Raw genomic sequence first — 15,868 nt, forward strand, 5'->3', positions numbered from 1 at the left:
GGTTGTGAGGGCAATATTGATGACTGTACATAAGAATTACACTTATGCCATTTGTAATATGCCTTGCTTAATATTTTATGGCATCTTGGACACAATTTAGTAGCTTTTCTGCATTTCTTACGGTCACAAATACGGCAATGCCTAGCCCAATTAGAACTAGATATATTTTTATTACACTGATTGCAATATTTTTGTTTTGGCATTTTTATTGTTGTTGTTTATTATATAAAATTTCTTGGGGTTCAAATCAAAATTCTATACAAAATATCAGTTGGGTTCAGCAGTTAGTGGCTGAGCTGGTGCTTTTATACCCAAACAACAGCAGTAACTAGGTTTTGGTGATTATGCTGATGTACAACACACTTCACCAGGTTTAAAACCTCATCTCTATATCAACTAAATACAATTCAAAATTGGATTTTGAACTGTGCAATAAATATTCTGTAAGTCTCACTTGTGTTTATATTAACAGAACAAGACAAAACCAGAATTGTATTCAGGATTGCATGTTTTCATACAAAAAAGCCGTATTTTTGACAAGTTTATAAACAACAATCACACAGATATAGCTTTTACACACATGGCCGAATCTGTCTGAGGGGGGGATTCAAAATTCTTGGGATTTTGACAGAAAAAACACACTGTAAACAATAAGATGATATGGGAACTTGGCATAATTTAAGTATAGGCAAATCTGTCTGAGAGGCTTCACCTTTTCTACACTTGAATTCAAAATTCTTAAAAAATCAGAGCATATCACACCTGAAGAATTGGGGTATAGGCCCCTCTTGGCATTATTTTAAGTGTAAGCAAATCTGTCTGAGAGGCTTCACCTTTTCTACACTTGAATTCAGAATTTCTTAAAAATCAGAGCATATCACACCTGAAGAATTGGGGTATAGGCCCCTCTTGGCATTATTTTAAGTGTAAGCAAATCAGATTATTCAATCAAATAGCCTCTCCTTTTCTACACTTGTAAGTGGTGCTTATAATAGTATCAATCCCACTACTCACAACAGCTAACTTACTGATACACTCGTAATTCTTGCCCGAAAGCAAGTCAACAGTGATTGATTCGGGGGATAAACAATCGCTAGTGCTCAAAAACATCCTCCAAACCTGTGTGTTTTATTTTTAAAGGCAACAGTTCCGCTACCTTGGAAATGAAGCATGCAGTAACTTTTTAGTCGCCGTGATTTAAATGTTCCCAGTGCGGGCAATTCCATATCACCGCTTACGTTCTATTACGGTGATAAAAAGTTGCTGAACCGAATAAGCACATAAAATAAAAATAGGTTGATTGATTGATTGATCTGCTTTTATTTTACTTCGTCTTTGTGCCAGTTTTGGCTAATTTGCGAAGATGTGTGATGTGAGTGATGATATGATGAAATTGATGAATGTACACTCACAAATATCCATGCCCAGGCCGGGATTTGAACCCAGGACCCCTGGCGTCATAGCGCGATGTGCTAACAACTCCGCCACGGGGGCCGGCAAAATAAAAATAGGGTATAACATAATATATTAATGTATATACACTGTACATCTTCATTCTAAGACCAGCATTATGTGTTCAGTTTACAAAGCCCAAATATAGAAAAGAACACTTAGACCAGAGGCGCCAACTTTAGATAATTTTGGGGGGGAAAGATCGACATAAACAATACTTTACAATATGTAAATTTACATATTTACATATCTTCATGAATTTTGGAGGGGAGGCAGAAAGTGCCCCCCCCCCCCAAAGTCGGCGCCTATGACTTAGACTATTTGTTATTATCATCCGCCAAAAGATAATCAGCACTTACCGAAGAGAGAGGGACATGGTATGTGTCAATTCCTTAATTGCAGGTAGCCGGTTCTTTTGGTTTACTGATGACTGTCTGCAGCAAATATTAATTGTCAATAAATTATAATAAACCGTAGGTTTTAAGCATCAAAATATAAAGCTAAGGAAATTCAAAATGTAATTAAACTTGAAAAAATTGCGTAACATAATCATCCTCTGGTAACAAATTTAAATGTAAGGTTTACAAATTATATTTTATGTTTTGGCGAATTTTGACTTGTTCATTACTGTTGAAACATACGGAAAATAACTGTAAATGAAACTGCTAATTTCACAACTCCTTACCTGGAACAATTAGGCTCGTTACAATTACTCGAAAAAGTAACAGTTGGTTGTAATTTCGTTGTAACAAGTAACTCATTAACTCAAAATTGTCACATCTTCGAGTTTTCGTTTTAGGTCTATTTTGTGCACAGATAGGCTAATCAAGACTAGGCTTTTAGTTTAAAGTAGGATCCTCCACCGGGTATCGAACCCTGTACCCCTTGATTAAGAGACGACAAAATAACCACCACGAGATCGAAGAGGCCATGGCTATACCTTCGTTAAGTGTAATATTGAAAGAAGTAGGTACAGAATAAAGCAAGTAAAGGGCACAAACCCTTAACCAAGGCAACCAACACCTATAGTAACGTGATTAAGATCCTATTTCAAGCAAACAGAAGCTTTGGTTTCTACGGAAAAACCCAGAACGCAAAAATATCTAAGAGGTTGTCTTTCTCCGTCGAAAAACAAGTAACGATAGCAAGGAAACGGCAATGGGTGCGTGGTGATAGCCTTTGTCACTTGGGCTGACGATTGCCATGTAATTATTCTCGGAAAACTGATAATTGCACCATTATTCCTAATTCTCCTGACCATTTCTCAATGTTAAATGTTGTGCCTTAAGACAGATAAGTCAAGGAAGGTTACGCAAGAAGTAATGCATGGAAGAAGTATTTGACTGGAAATTCTGTTCCTTAATGCTCAATAGGCCGCCCTTCTGTTGTATATTCATAGGTATTTTGTTGACGGGTAAATAATGACAAGGACTGCAATAGACAAAATACAGAAGGAAGGAATTCTTTGATATTACAAATCTTAAAAGAACAGACTTTCGCAGTTGCATCCTGTGTAATTGATAGTAAAGCAATATTTCGAGAACTATCACGGAGTGTACAAAAACCTGAAGAAATGTTACGATTGATTGATTTCGTTTATTTTACTTCGCGTTTTGTGCCTTTGAGCTAATTTGCAAAGATGGGGATGAGAGATGAAATGATGAAATGATGAAATTGACGAATGGACAAATTGAAACAACCAAGCCCGAGCGGGATTCGAACCCGGGACTCTTGGCGTCGCAGCGCGATGTGCTAACCACTCGGCTACATGACCCGGCTAAATGTTACGAAATTTTATACTGTGGCGAATAATAAAGAATTTTATATATTTCACGGCTTGGCAGAGGTAGAAATTGACAATATTTTTTATAATTTTCATTGTGATCATTTTCTATTACAACCAAAGTAATTTTCCAAAAAGTTCTTTCCTTTGTCACAATATTATTTCATATAAAGTTTGCATAATTTGTTGATTAGTGGCCTGGAATTCGTCGTTCTGGTTGGTATAACTCTTGTCTACTCTTACGGCGGGCGGCTTTAATAACCTCTTCTCGAGCAGGCCTCATCTCCAGGAAGCTTTCAAGTGGGGGTCAACCCACCGGCACTTAACGACCTATTGGGTGAGGTGTCAAGACAAGGGCTTTTAAGAACCTTCTTGTACTCCCACAAACATAGTCAATACTTAGGTTGAAGAGTTCAATGAACTAACCGGCCCTCATGCTGGCAAGGGAAGTGGGGAGCGGGGAATACGTAGCGGACCAACCAGACAAAACGGTGGCGCCGAGAGTTGCGACGTAGAGAAGAAGAATCGCCGCGCGCACCTCGTTCTATAGGCTGCCGAGTTTCATATCGCATTGGATTGGTCGCTTCCCCACTTCGCTTGCCCGCATGTAGGGCGCCCGCCGTAAGACTGGACATGAACTGTAACTATGAACGATAGACATGCGAAGTAAACTATAGCTTATTTTCGAACGCTAAAGAGTTGGGTTGTAGTGACATATGCGGAAAATCATATATTCGTCGTTCTGGCTGACTATTTAAGAGAACCAAAATAAATTAAAACATTTCTTGTTATAGTGATTCCCATATCTGAACCACGGTCTTGGCTGTCACTCAAATCGTGGTAACGATATACATATATCGCTAACACGATTTCTATTATCACCTCGATAAATATCGTGGAGACATATACTTCCCTACCGGGCAATATTGGAATGGATTGGATTGAGTTGGTGTTTTAAGTCCACTTTATGCACAGTAACTACCGGGCAATACTTCACAACATTGAAAAAATATAGATCATATTAGGGTTGCCAGGCGTCCCGTATATACGGGATTGTCCCCTTTTTTTAAAAAAATATCCCGATATCCCGGAAAATGTTCTCGGGACGCCCATTTGTCCCGTATTTAGCTAAAGAAATAACGAATTCAAATTTCAAAATCATTTTATACAACAAGAAATTAATAACAAAAAAGGCCCTCTTAAAGGACGCCAAGGACTCAAATATTAATATATTTTGTCAAAATGTTAAAAAATAGGGATTAACAATGCTTTAAACAGCATTTCATTTTGTAATGATTAAAAATGTTATAAAAAATAAATGTAACTTTATCCATGTTTATATAATCTGTATGTCCCGTTTTTTTATTTTAGAAATCTGGCAACCGTAGAACATATGCAAGTTTCATTACTTCTTCACGAAGATCATAATCCTTTTTAACCGCGGTGCATTTTACTGGTATAATGAATGGGGTAACATTGTATCACTGTGTTAAAGTGCTACACAAGCTAGGGTTTTTGTTTTTTTGTTTTCAATCAAGTGTAATGAAGAGATTCGTCACTCGAATGCCACTGCCTCGATTGGAAGTTTAAGCGTTTGGCAGTGCAGACGCATGGACTCCCGCTTCACGGCACCAGCAATGCACATAAGCACAGTGCCGTCATCTACTTTCAGACGCAACGAATTTCCGTCCTCTGTGAAGAGTACGTCGCCGTGAATATGACTTACATGAGTCACCCTGCTCTTTATCTCTAGTTTATCAACATGGATAATCGCAAAAGTTGGTTGTATTTCTATAAAGAAAATAAAAAAACTTTCACCTCTCTGCGGTTAGGACGAATATTTGGATTGCACACTCACACATGCACACACAAACACTTCAGTAATTACAGATAAATTCGTTATGAAAATGTAGGATATACTAAAATTTAACCCGAGAGACGGTAAGAAAATGCTCTTGAACCAAGATGGAAGAAAGTGAGATGTAGTTTCTTGATTGTAAGCACTACTATCTTATCAGGACAACTCCATTGACAATAGAGGGCATTTTGTACTCCTTTACAGAATAGCTAAAAGATTTTGCAGTTCTCGCTTCAGGCATCTTTTCTATTACGAATCTATTCCCCAATGCAGCTATGGTATCCACCCGAAAATGTTATTATTGTACATTTTCATCGCAAAGATCAGGCTTATCATGCACTAGAACTATTAAGAGTTTAACATCAGTCATTCAGTGGACACACGTTAATACAATAACTATCGTAAAATGAAATATGAGCGGTTCGAAAAATATCAGACTTGATATCATAAAAGTATCATCACGGTGTATTGAAAGTGTAACCTAACGCACTACCTAGAATGGAAGTATGTGATTATTTCACGACAAAAGAATTGGTGTAAGATTCTATTTCCGGGAGAATTTTTCAAGAGCTTTCTTGTGGAAAACAGAGAGAAAATGTATAATCGAAACAAAGAACTTCCTCAAATTCAATGAAAGGTGCTTGAATATATGCAGTGCAATAACAATACTTTCCTATACATGAAAGCTAGGATATTCGCACACAAATCAGGAAACTTAATAAAAACTAATGAGTTATGTTTATCCTTGTAAATACGAATAAAATGTTAGGTATAGAATCATCAAAAGAGACTTATTGCAGAGTGAGCTGGACACAAACTTGAAATTTGCCCTCCTGGGAAGTTAATGATAGATACGCACCATAAGCTGCAACAGAATGATTTTAGACTATCAAAATATCAATATAGTGAGCTGCACAATTCATTCTTCAAAAATAATGTTTTCCATGCACCATAAGTGCAGAAAGAATATTTTTTCTGTAGCTAACAAGTGCCTCCATAATTCCGCATTCGTCTAGCGTTGTTAACGAAGTTTTATTTAAAACTTTTTGGTGCTTCTATTTAAGCCTAACACTGTTTACGAATTTTAATTTCAAGTGCAGTTTACTGTAATGCTCATTTTTCCTATTTAAGTCAAACAGTGCTTGCGTGGCATTAGAGGGTAAGTTGTGTATTAATTTTGGACATGATATATTTCGCTGACACATGATAAATATTATGGATGCTATATCGTTGACAAGATACACATATCACGTGGTAACACGTTCTGAATCTACCGATATCCTTTGGTGCAAATAGTTCAATAATGCAAATTTTACCACCGAAATACTGAGAGAGGAGAGAGAGAGAGAGAGAGAGAGAGAGAGAGAGAGAGAGAGAGAGAGAGAGAGAGAGAGAGAGAGAGAGAGAGATATGTATTCAATAGAAATAATTCACGCCCACACACTTTCCTTTCAGCACAAGTATCCTCATAAATACACTGTGTAAGGAAGAAGAAACGGAATATGGATTGGAGCTACAAAAAAGAAGACATACCATCTTCATACTTTACCATCGAAAACGTGCCACTAAAATTACAATAAGCATTCAATTCATAAAATGTCGTGGAGACGATACATATCGGCGACACGATATATATCGCCAAGATATCGTGACGATACATATCGGCGACACGATATACGCGTATATCGCCAAAATATCGTGACAATATATTGCCCATCACTAGTAGTGACTCACGGGGTGATGTCTAACCAGGTAAAAGGTAAAGTTACATAAGCTATTATGTCGGAAAGAACTAAGCTTTTTAAGCCTAAGTGCTTAGAAAAGGATATGACCTCTTACAGCATCGTTTTCAGTAAGCAGGTCTATTAGCCAAGTGGCAGTTTTTCCAAATTACAGACTGTTGACGACTGTAGTTATCGCACATGTACTCTTTACGTTAAAAATATATGGCGAAATTTAGACTTACAAAATTCCAAGCACTATCCATGACGTCAGTCTTATCTAACAACGCCACTTTCATTTCTACGTACATAGTGGAGTTGCCACAGAACCCATTTTACATCTTATAAACTTTTACAAGATCCCTTGCTTGCAGTTCTTATACAGAAAAACTGAGTACTCAATCCTTGTGGAACGTAACTGAACATTGTAAGTGCTGAAATATTTAGTTTAATATCGTGTGAACGACTGTCTCGTTGAAATGCTTTCAACCTGGAAAGTTCTTCAACGTACGTATGAGCAAGTTTAATTTTCAAAGAAAGAAGTGGTGTATGTGTATGTGTGTGTGTGTGTGTGTGCGTGCGCGTGTACACATATAAACATGCACATACATACATACATATATATACAGGGTGTATGATAAGTAATAGCGCAAACTGACACAGTTGAAAGTACACGATAATAGAAGGAAAGAAAGACTCAGAAAACATGGGTCTGCAAACGAGCCGTTTTCGAGATAATTGCGAATGTGTGGTTACTTGACTTCATTGTTTGTAAACGTCGTCCTAGTTTGTAAAATGCTAATAATGTGTGTGAATATGTGGGGTTAGAAGCCGTCACTGATTGAATTTTGTAAACACCGAGTGCTTTACTCCTTGCACGTTCCGAGGTTTGCTCTTTGTTTACAAAACAGAACATTTCCGAGAGGTGACGTTGTAATCAAACAAGATGGATACAATCAGTACAGAGAATTATACATGCTTGTGATCAATTCCGAAATGAATCGGGTGTGTTCGAAAGAATTCAAAACTCAATGCGGAAACGCGTACAATATTGCAACCAGATGCAAGGACGACTCTTTGAACATCTCCTTTAACAAGTACGAGTGTACAGTAATTGTAACATGTAACATACTAACGTTTGTTAAAGTAAGTAGAATGTTCAATAATAGCAATGAGATCTCCAATGACTTTTCTTACTGTATTATTGGGATTTTACCAACTAGGACGACGTTTAGAAACCATGAAGTCAGTGGCGGCTTGTAATCACACAATCGCAATTATCTCGAAAACGGCTCGTTTGCAGACTCATGTTTACTGAGACTTTTTTGCTTCTATTATCGTGTATTATCAACGGTGTCAGTTTGCGAATTTACTTATGATACACCCTATATATATATACAGGGTGACCTGTAATTAGATGTATTACCTGAAAGGGGTTAAAGTAGAGGCAATTTGCAATAAATTTGACCATATGATACCTCGTCCGAAAATAAGTAGTTCTCGAGATAATCGAATTTCTATTTTTTTTAAATGACCATTTTCCACATAAAAATACGAATTGAGAAAAAACAGCTCATTGTATGGCACATATTTCAGCGTTTTCTGATAGCTAACAAATAAGTGGTTCGTTGAAAAAAAGGTTGTCCCAAATAACAATCACATGTAAGTAACGGGTGAATCTAAACTTACAAGTGGTGATAAAAAATCCAATCTTAGTTTACTTGGGAACAAAAATGGTATGACACGAAGCGTACAAATTACTATAATTACTTCCTTGTGTCATCTGCTATACAACAAGGTACAAATGTTGCTAACATTCACATTTGTGTACAAGAAATAATACTTCATTCATCTTCATGTGAATGGAATCAATGAACAAAACAATTAAAGAACATTACACGTCTTGCTTAAGGTGGGCGCCTCCGTTACGAATGCAAGCACGCAGGTTTTTACGGACATTTGGTCTCTTAACTCGTGATGTGATGGTGTCCTTGATGTGTTGACCAGCTGTTAAGATCCTCTCTCCGAGTTCTTCTTTCGAGTATACCGGTGTCTTGTAAACTAAGTCTTTCATGTGGACCCAAATGTTGAGGTCACAAAGCGACAAATCGGGGGATCGAGCCGGCCAGGGAATCGGGCCGCCTCGGCCAATCCATATATTTGGGTAATTTTCATCCAGCCACTGTCGCACGCCCAGGCAGAAGTATGGATGGGCGTCATCAACAATAATTTGATCGAGCCATTTTTGCTGCCCAAAAATCTTAAATGGCATCACTTATGAACATTTTGTGAGGAACGGGTTGGCAATATTGTTGGAGGATGTGCCTCTAGCCACAAGACGTGACATGATTTATCAGCATGATGGCTGCATAGCTCGATACCCCGATCCATTTGACGTCTTGCGAGTTTTACATTTGGAGCCACATGAACGACTTAGTTTACAAGACACCGGTAAACTCGCAAGAAGAGCTCAGGGACAGGATCTTAACAGCTGGTCAACACATGAAGGACACCATCACATCACGAGTTAAGAGACCAAATGTCCGTAAAAACCTGCGTGCCTGCATTCGTAACGGAGGTGCCCACTTTGAGCAAGACGTGTAATGTTCTTTAATTGTATTGTTCATTGATTCCATTCACATGAAGATGAATGAAGTATTATTTCTTGTACACAAATGTGAATGTTAGCAACATTTGTACCTTGTTGGATAGCTGATGACACAAGGAAGTAATTTAAGTAATTTGTACGCTTCGTGTCATACCATTTTTGTTATTAATACGTTGCCAAGTAAACTAAGAGTGTATTTTTTATAATCACTTGGAAGTTTAGACCCACCCGTTACTTACATGTGATTGTTATTTGGGACAAACTTTTTTCCAACCAACCACTTATTTGTTAGTTATCAGAAAACGGTGAAATATGTGCCATACAATGAGCTGTTTTTTTCTCTATTAGCATTTTTATGTGGAAACTTGTCATTTTAAAAAAAACTATAGAAATTCGTTTATATCGAAAACTACTAATTTTCGGACGTGGTCAAATTTACTGCAAATTGCCTCTACTTTAACCCCTTTCAGTGAATACATCTAATTACAGGTCACCACATTACTTAGAAGGGAGTAATTGATTGACTTGCTTTATTTTACTTTGTTTTTTGTGCCACATTTGACTAATTTGCGAAGATGGGGATGAGTGATGAAATTGATGAATGGACACTCACAAACATCCATGCCCAGGCCGGGATTCAATCCCGGGACCCCTGGCGTCGTAGCGCTATGTCCAGGGAGTAAGTATCTGCTTCATTTATAAGGGAATCAGAGCTGCAGCTACGGGTGGAGGGGGGGATGAGAGAGGCACACGCCCCAACTGCTGAGGGTACAGAAAGAGAAAAAGGGACAAAATTGAAAAGTAAACAACCTCGAAGTATTTGCATGCCGTTAAATTAATATTTTTTTTGGTTTCCAAATAAATAGAATTTTTCTATCTCTGCTCACAAGATGAGTGTTTCTGTAAGAGTCACATCAAGTATATGCTTCTTATTGAACAGTTATTATAATATTACACTTTGAAGACCACAGGGAAAGAACGTGCTTTACAATTTTCTTGATTTTTACAGGAGAGTACGTTATTTCTCTGTTAACATGGTCATTAGCACTTTCTTTCCTTGTATACACAATCAAAACCACTTTGTAGTAATGGATGGAAAGAGCACGTTCTATTCTTGTATAATTCTTAGTTAGAAAGAGCTATCTTAAAGAACCTTTGCCTCAATTTGGCTAAAAACGTACAAACTACGTTCTTTCCCTGTGGTCTTCAATTATAATTTGACTAGCTGATTAACCGGCGTTGCCCGCTTATTTATTTATCTCAATCTTGTATTAGACAGGAAAATAATGAATTCTAACTATAGTGTAAAATGTTACTGTTAAATGTGATCGTGAATGTCACCAATTATCTTAGCGACTCCAAAAACTATGTATTCGACACTAATCTAGGTCATTTGTGGAATTTTATTTTTCACCCCCCTCACCCACATGCCGATAGGTGATGAAGTTGAAGTTGAACCTCATTGGGAGTGTCACGAAAACTATGGATTCCACACTACGTAATATCGATCGTTTTCGCAACACAGCCTGAATGTTAGACAACCCGAGAAACACTATCCTTGTGCGGGATTGCATAGAGTCACGGATGTCTGTTTGTGCCGAATTTAATATCGGTGGTTCTCGATTCTTTTTACATGTCACCCCTTTCCACACCACCTTAGGGGTGCTAGGGATGTCTTACCCCCAAAGTATTCTTTCCAGATTGAAAGTGATACGTGTACCAAGTTTGGTTGAAATTGCTCCAGTCATTCGAGAGTTATGCCGCAACAAACAAACATACACACACACACACACACACACACACACACACACACACACATCCATTTTTATACATATACAGATTTTAATCATACGCATTATTTTTACAATGTTGTTCTAGCAAAATTGCTCTCATATTACGGTTCTCTGTATGTTATATTAATTCCACATAATAACTCACACAATAACAGTTTATAAATTAGCCAATAGAACAGAGAAATAAATAGAACCTTTCTAGGACAGTTTTTGCCTCACATATAAGAATAAATAGGGATAATAATATAACAGTTGCGTACACCCTGTATGAGGTCACTAAATACTGTCCAGAGGGTCTCGAATTTTATCCTTGTCCTGGCGTTTAAATCTGTAGTTACAGCTCTGAAATGCTAGGGGGTGGAAATAGTCCGTCGAGCCCCCTCGGGCCAGTTATATTTCACATCAGAAAAATATATTCAAAAATATAACCTCGAACGTTCCATGAGTTTTCTAAAATTCAAATATATATATATATTTCACCCTGATTCTCAAATACTTCTCTATCTAACAAGTTTGTAAAAGTTAATAATAAAATTTGAATAACTGATTGATTGATTTCGTTTATATTTACTACACTTTTCTGCAACTTTTGGTATAATCGCGAAGGTGAGGATGAGGATGAATTTGATGAAAAGACACTCACAAAGAACACCCATGCCCAAGTCGGGATTCGAACCCGGGACCAGTGCTAATCAAGTGCAAGGCAAAATTATGCATGTCAGTATGTTAAATGTATGCGATGTAAGAAAAAGCTGTGTCGGATACTCATTCATTCATTCATCTGGTGAAGTCTCCTCAAATGTATAATAACAACAAAAATAGTAATAAATTGACAATAAAGAGAAGTATATTATTATTAGTTGTGATAATAATTGTTATCCGTGTATAATGAATACACATTGGCTGAGGTAACATTTGAAAATTTTCTAATTGTATTTCTACATATTTTCGAGAGGAGTATTCCCCAGAAAAAGTGTAAAGTTAGTTTCAAAGTTAATAAGAAGAAAAGAACAAAAAGAATGCTGATTGGTACACTCCTAAGTTAGCCTGTATGAAATGTAGGTTTGTATTATATTTAGATTTATTTAAGAGGGGTAAGACGGATCTAGCCAAATCAATCTACCTGAGGGAGGAAAGCTATAAATGAATCAAAGAAACTGTATAATCTAGCTAATATTGAGGTATCCAGGAATAAATGTAAGACGGGTGGAAATTAAGTAAATCGATTGCCAAATACAGTAAAAAAGATGTTGTAGAAATCTCCCCTAATGACTTCAATGATTTTTGTATTAATTCTGTTCAGGAAATCCGTAATAACATTATACGATCTGCTGAAACCGTTTATAACTTACTCGAACAGCATAGCGTAAGACATTCTGCAACAAAATTTTTTTTATCTGAAATATATGATACCTTCAGATAGTGCAGATATCTACGATTTATCCACTAATCTTGTGAAAGAAATCATAGATTGTATCATGTTTCCACTGACCTTTTGTATAAATAAATGCCTTAGAAAAGGAACCTTCCCAGATGTATTTGAATTATCAATTTATAAAAAAAGTGAGAAATATTGTTTAGCCAGCTACCGTGCCATTTCAATGATTTCAGTTTTTTCAAAAGTTTTAGAATCAATTATGTATTCTCAATTACTTGGACGACCATAATAATTTAATTTGTGAATCACAGTTTTGTTTCAGGAAAGGTAAGTCAACTGTTGATGCCATAGACTCTTTAGTCAAAAATGTACTTAAGAATTTTGAAACTAAGGACTTTGCTCGGGCCACTTTCTGTGATCTGAGCAGGGCTTTTGATTGTGTAGAACACACTTCACTTTTAAAAAAGATGACATTATGGCATTGGTGGTATAGACCTTAAACATTTTCATTCATACCTTCAGAACCGTAGGCAAATTGTCTGTATAGGAATGGAGAGGTCAAAGGTAGCTGAGGTTAATTGCGGTGTACCTCAAGGTTCGGTCCTAGGACACTACCACTGCCGTTCAACTCCAAGTTCGTCACCTATCTGGATGGGGGTGAGAGGGGGTGAAAATTAAAATTTAAAAAATGAAATCATACCAGCTGGTTGCTTGATCATTTTTAAAAAAGTTTATTTTTTGAGTGGTGTGAGCCTCATATATTGACAGTTCAGAACCACTCTTATTTTATTTTTACTATCACCGATTTGAAGATGGCGGGCATTTTTTTATCATGGCGCGCGTCATTTTCTCCATTCGTAAGCATCAGCGGCAACTTTTTTTCTCAGCTCTGGTAAGTCCTACGACAATGAGACAAAATCTGTAATGTTAAGCACATTATAGGCTACAATTATATTTCTGTGTAATTTTCTAAATATTATTCCTTCATAATAAATTTTAAGGTTAAAATTGTGTATTTTAATCGCTCAAAATGACATTTTCGGACATTTTTTGGGGGGGGGAAGGCAGTCTGTTTGATACTTGGATTTTTTTGTGCAAGTACCTGTGTACCAATAGAGTACGTCAAAATTATTTGAAGCTTGAGACTTTAATATTTTTTTTCTACAGGGTCATAAACATGTACTTTTTGTTAAAAAAATCCAAGTTCAGGGTTAAATATCTCTGGTGGGCAGTTGTTTAAAAATCTGAAATTTGTACACAATACAGTACTTCAGGATAAGTAACTTCAGTAAAAATTTTGAGTTTGAGATTTAATTGGTTTAGGAGATACAAAACTCGTGAAAAATTCAACATTTTGCATTAAATATGGCATGCCTAATTTCATTTCTTATTAACATTTTGTGTTGAAATTCTGCAAACTGTAATTTGGAATGTCAATGAACAACATTACAATCCTGAAATGGCTCTGCAATAAAGTATATATACGAGGGCGTGCTGAAAAGTAACGCTTCCTATGTTTTTATTTTCTTTGTTACCTTGTAAACGCATTTTGGATTTTGAGCAACGATACATTGCATGCATGCCATATTTAATGCAAAATGTTGAATTTTTCACGAGTTTTGTATCTCCTAAACCAATTAAATCTCAAACTCAAAATTTTTACTGAAGTTACTTATCCTGAAGTACTGTATTGTGTACAAATTTCAGATTTTTAAACAACTGCCCACCAGAGATATTTAACCCTGAACTTGGATTTTTTTAACAAAAAGTACATGTTTATGACCCTGTAGAAAAAAAATATGAAAGTCTCAAGCTTCAAATAATTTTGACGTACTCTATTGGTACACAGGTACTTGCACAAAAAAATCCAAGTATCAAACAAACTGCCTTCCCCCCCCAAAAAAATGTCCGAAAATGTCATTTTGAGCGTTTAAAATACACAATTTTAACCTTAAAATTTATTATGAAGGAATAATATTTAGAAAATTACACACAAATATAATTGTAGCCTATAATGTGCTTAACATCACAGATTTTGTCTCATTGTCGTAGGACTTACCAGAGCTGAGAAAAAAAAGTTGCCGCTGATGCTTACGAATGGAGAAAATTACGCGCGCCATGATAAAAAAATGCCCGCCATCTTCAAATCGGTGATAGTAAAAATAAAATAAGAGTGGTTCTGAACTGTCAATATATGAGGCTCACACCACTCAAAAAATAAACTTTTTTAAAAATGGTCAAGCAACCAGCTGGTTTGATTTCATATGGATTGACCCGAAGGTTAGTGTCGAATCCATAGTTTTTGGAGTCTCTAAGCTAATTGGTGACATTCACGATGACCAAAATTGGTACACATATGACTTACAATCTGAAAAGAAATACTGTGCGGGTAAGACACTCCTGGCACCCATAGGAGAGGGGGTGGGAAGGGATGACATGTGAAAATAATCGAAAACGACAGATATTAGTGTGGAATCCATAGTTTTCGGGGCCGATTAGATGAATAGGGACACTCCCAATGCTGTTCAACGCCAAGACACCCCTGTCACACCTGGGGGTGGGGATGGGAATGAGGTGACATGTAAAACGACCGACATTAGTGTGGAATCCATAGTTTTCGTGGTCGCTAAGATGAATAGTGACACTTCCAATGCCATTCAACTCGAAGACACTCCTGGCTCCCCTAAGGGGGGTGAAATCCACAGTTTTCGGGGTCGCTAAAATGAATAGTGACTCTCCCAATGCCGTTCAACTCCAATATACCCCTGGCACCCCTAGGGGGGGAAGGGGTGACGTAAAAATAATCGAAAATGGCCGATATTAGTGTGGAATCCATAGTTTTCTGGGTCGATAAGATCAATAGGGACACTCCCAATGCCGTTCAACTCCAAGACACCTCTCGCACCTCTAGTGGTGGGGGTGGCATGTAAAACGACCGAGATTAGTGTGGAATCTATAGTTTTTGGGCTTGCTAAGATGAATAGGGACATTTCCAATGCCGTTCAATTTATTTATTCTTGCTCTTGGAGGTGGAACTAAAAATGTTTTTCATAAATTGTTGTTAAATTTATAATATAGTGAATTTGTAAAATATATTACTTTATAATTTGTATACTGTACTCATACATTAGTTACAATTTACGCTATAGTTAGAATTCACTAAACACCCGGCCAACGCCTGGTAATCAGCTAGTTGAACAATAACAAGCAGAATACATAATTCTTAATATTTCTCAACTTGATATTATTACTCATGACTTGTTTCAAGTGCATAA

General features: G+C 36.8%; 1 protein-coding gene across 2 annotated transcripts in view; it reads left to right on the top strand.

Moving 5' to 3' along the window:
* The window catches only part of LOC145992664 (UDP-glucuronosyltransferase 2B7-like), a 57,559-nt gene that overhangs the window by 31,460 nt on the left and 10,231 nt on the right, over positions 1-15,868 (top strand). The window contains exon 1 of one of the 2 annotated variants that reach the window (XM_083129036.1): positions 7,160-7,241. The exons of the other annotated variant lie outside the window; for it this stretch is intronic. The gene's annotated coding sequence lies outside the window, so the exon portion shown is untranslated. Of the gene's footprint in view, positions 1-7,159; positions 7,242-15,868 lie in introns of those variants that run through there. 2 annotated transcript variants of the gene reach the window in all.

Source organism: Lepisma saccharinum, chromosome 9, assembly GCF_977018435.1.
Source record: "Lepisma saccharinum chromosome 9, izLepSacc3.1, whole genome shotgun sequence".
NCBI lineage: Eukaryota > Metazoa > Arthropoda > Insecta > Zygentoma > Lepismatidae > Lepisma > Lepisma saccharinum.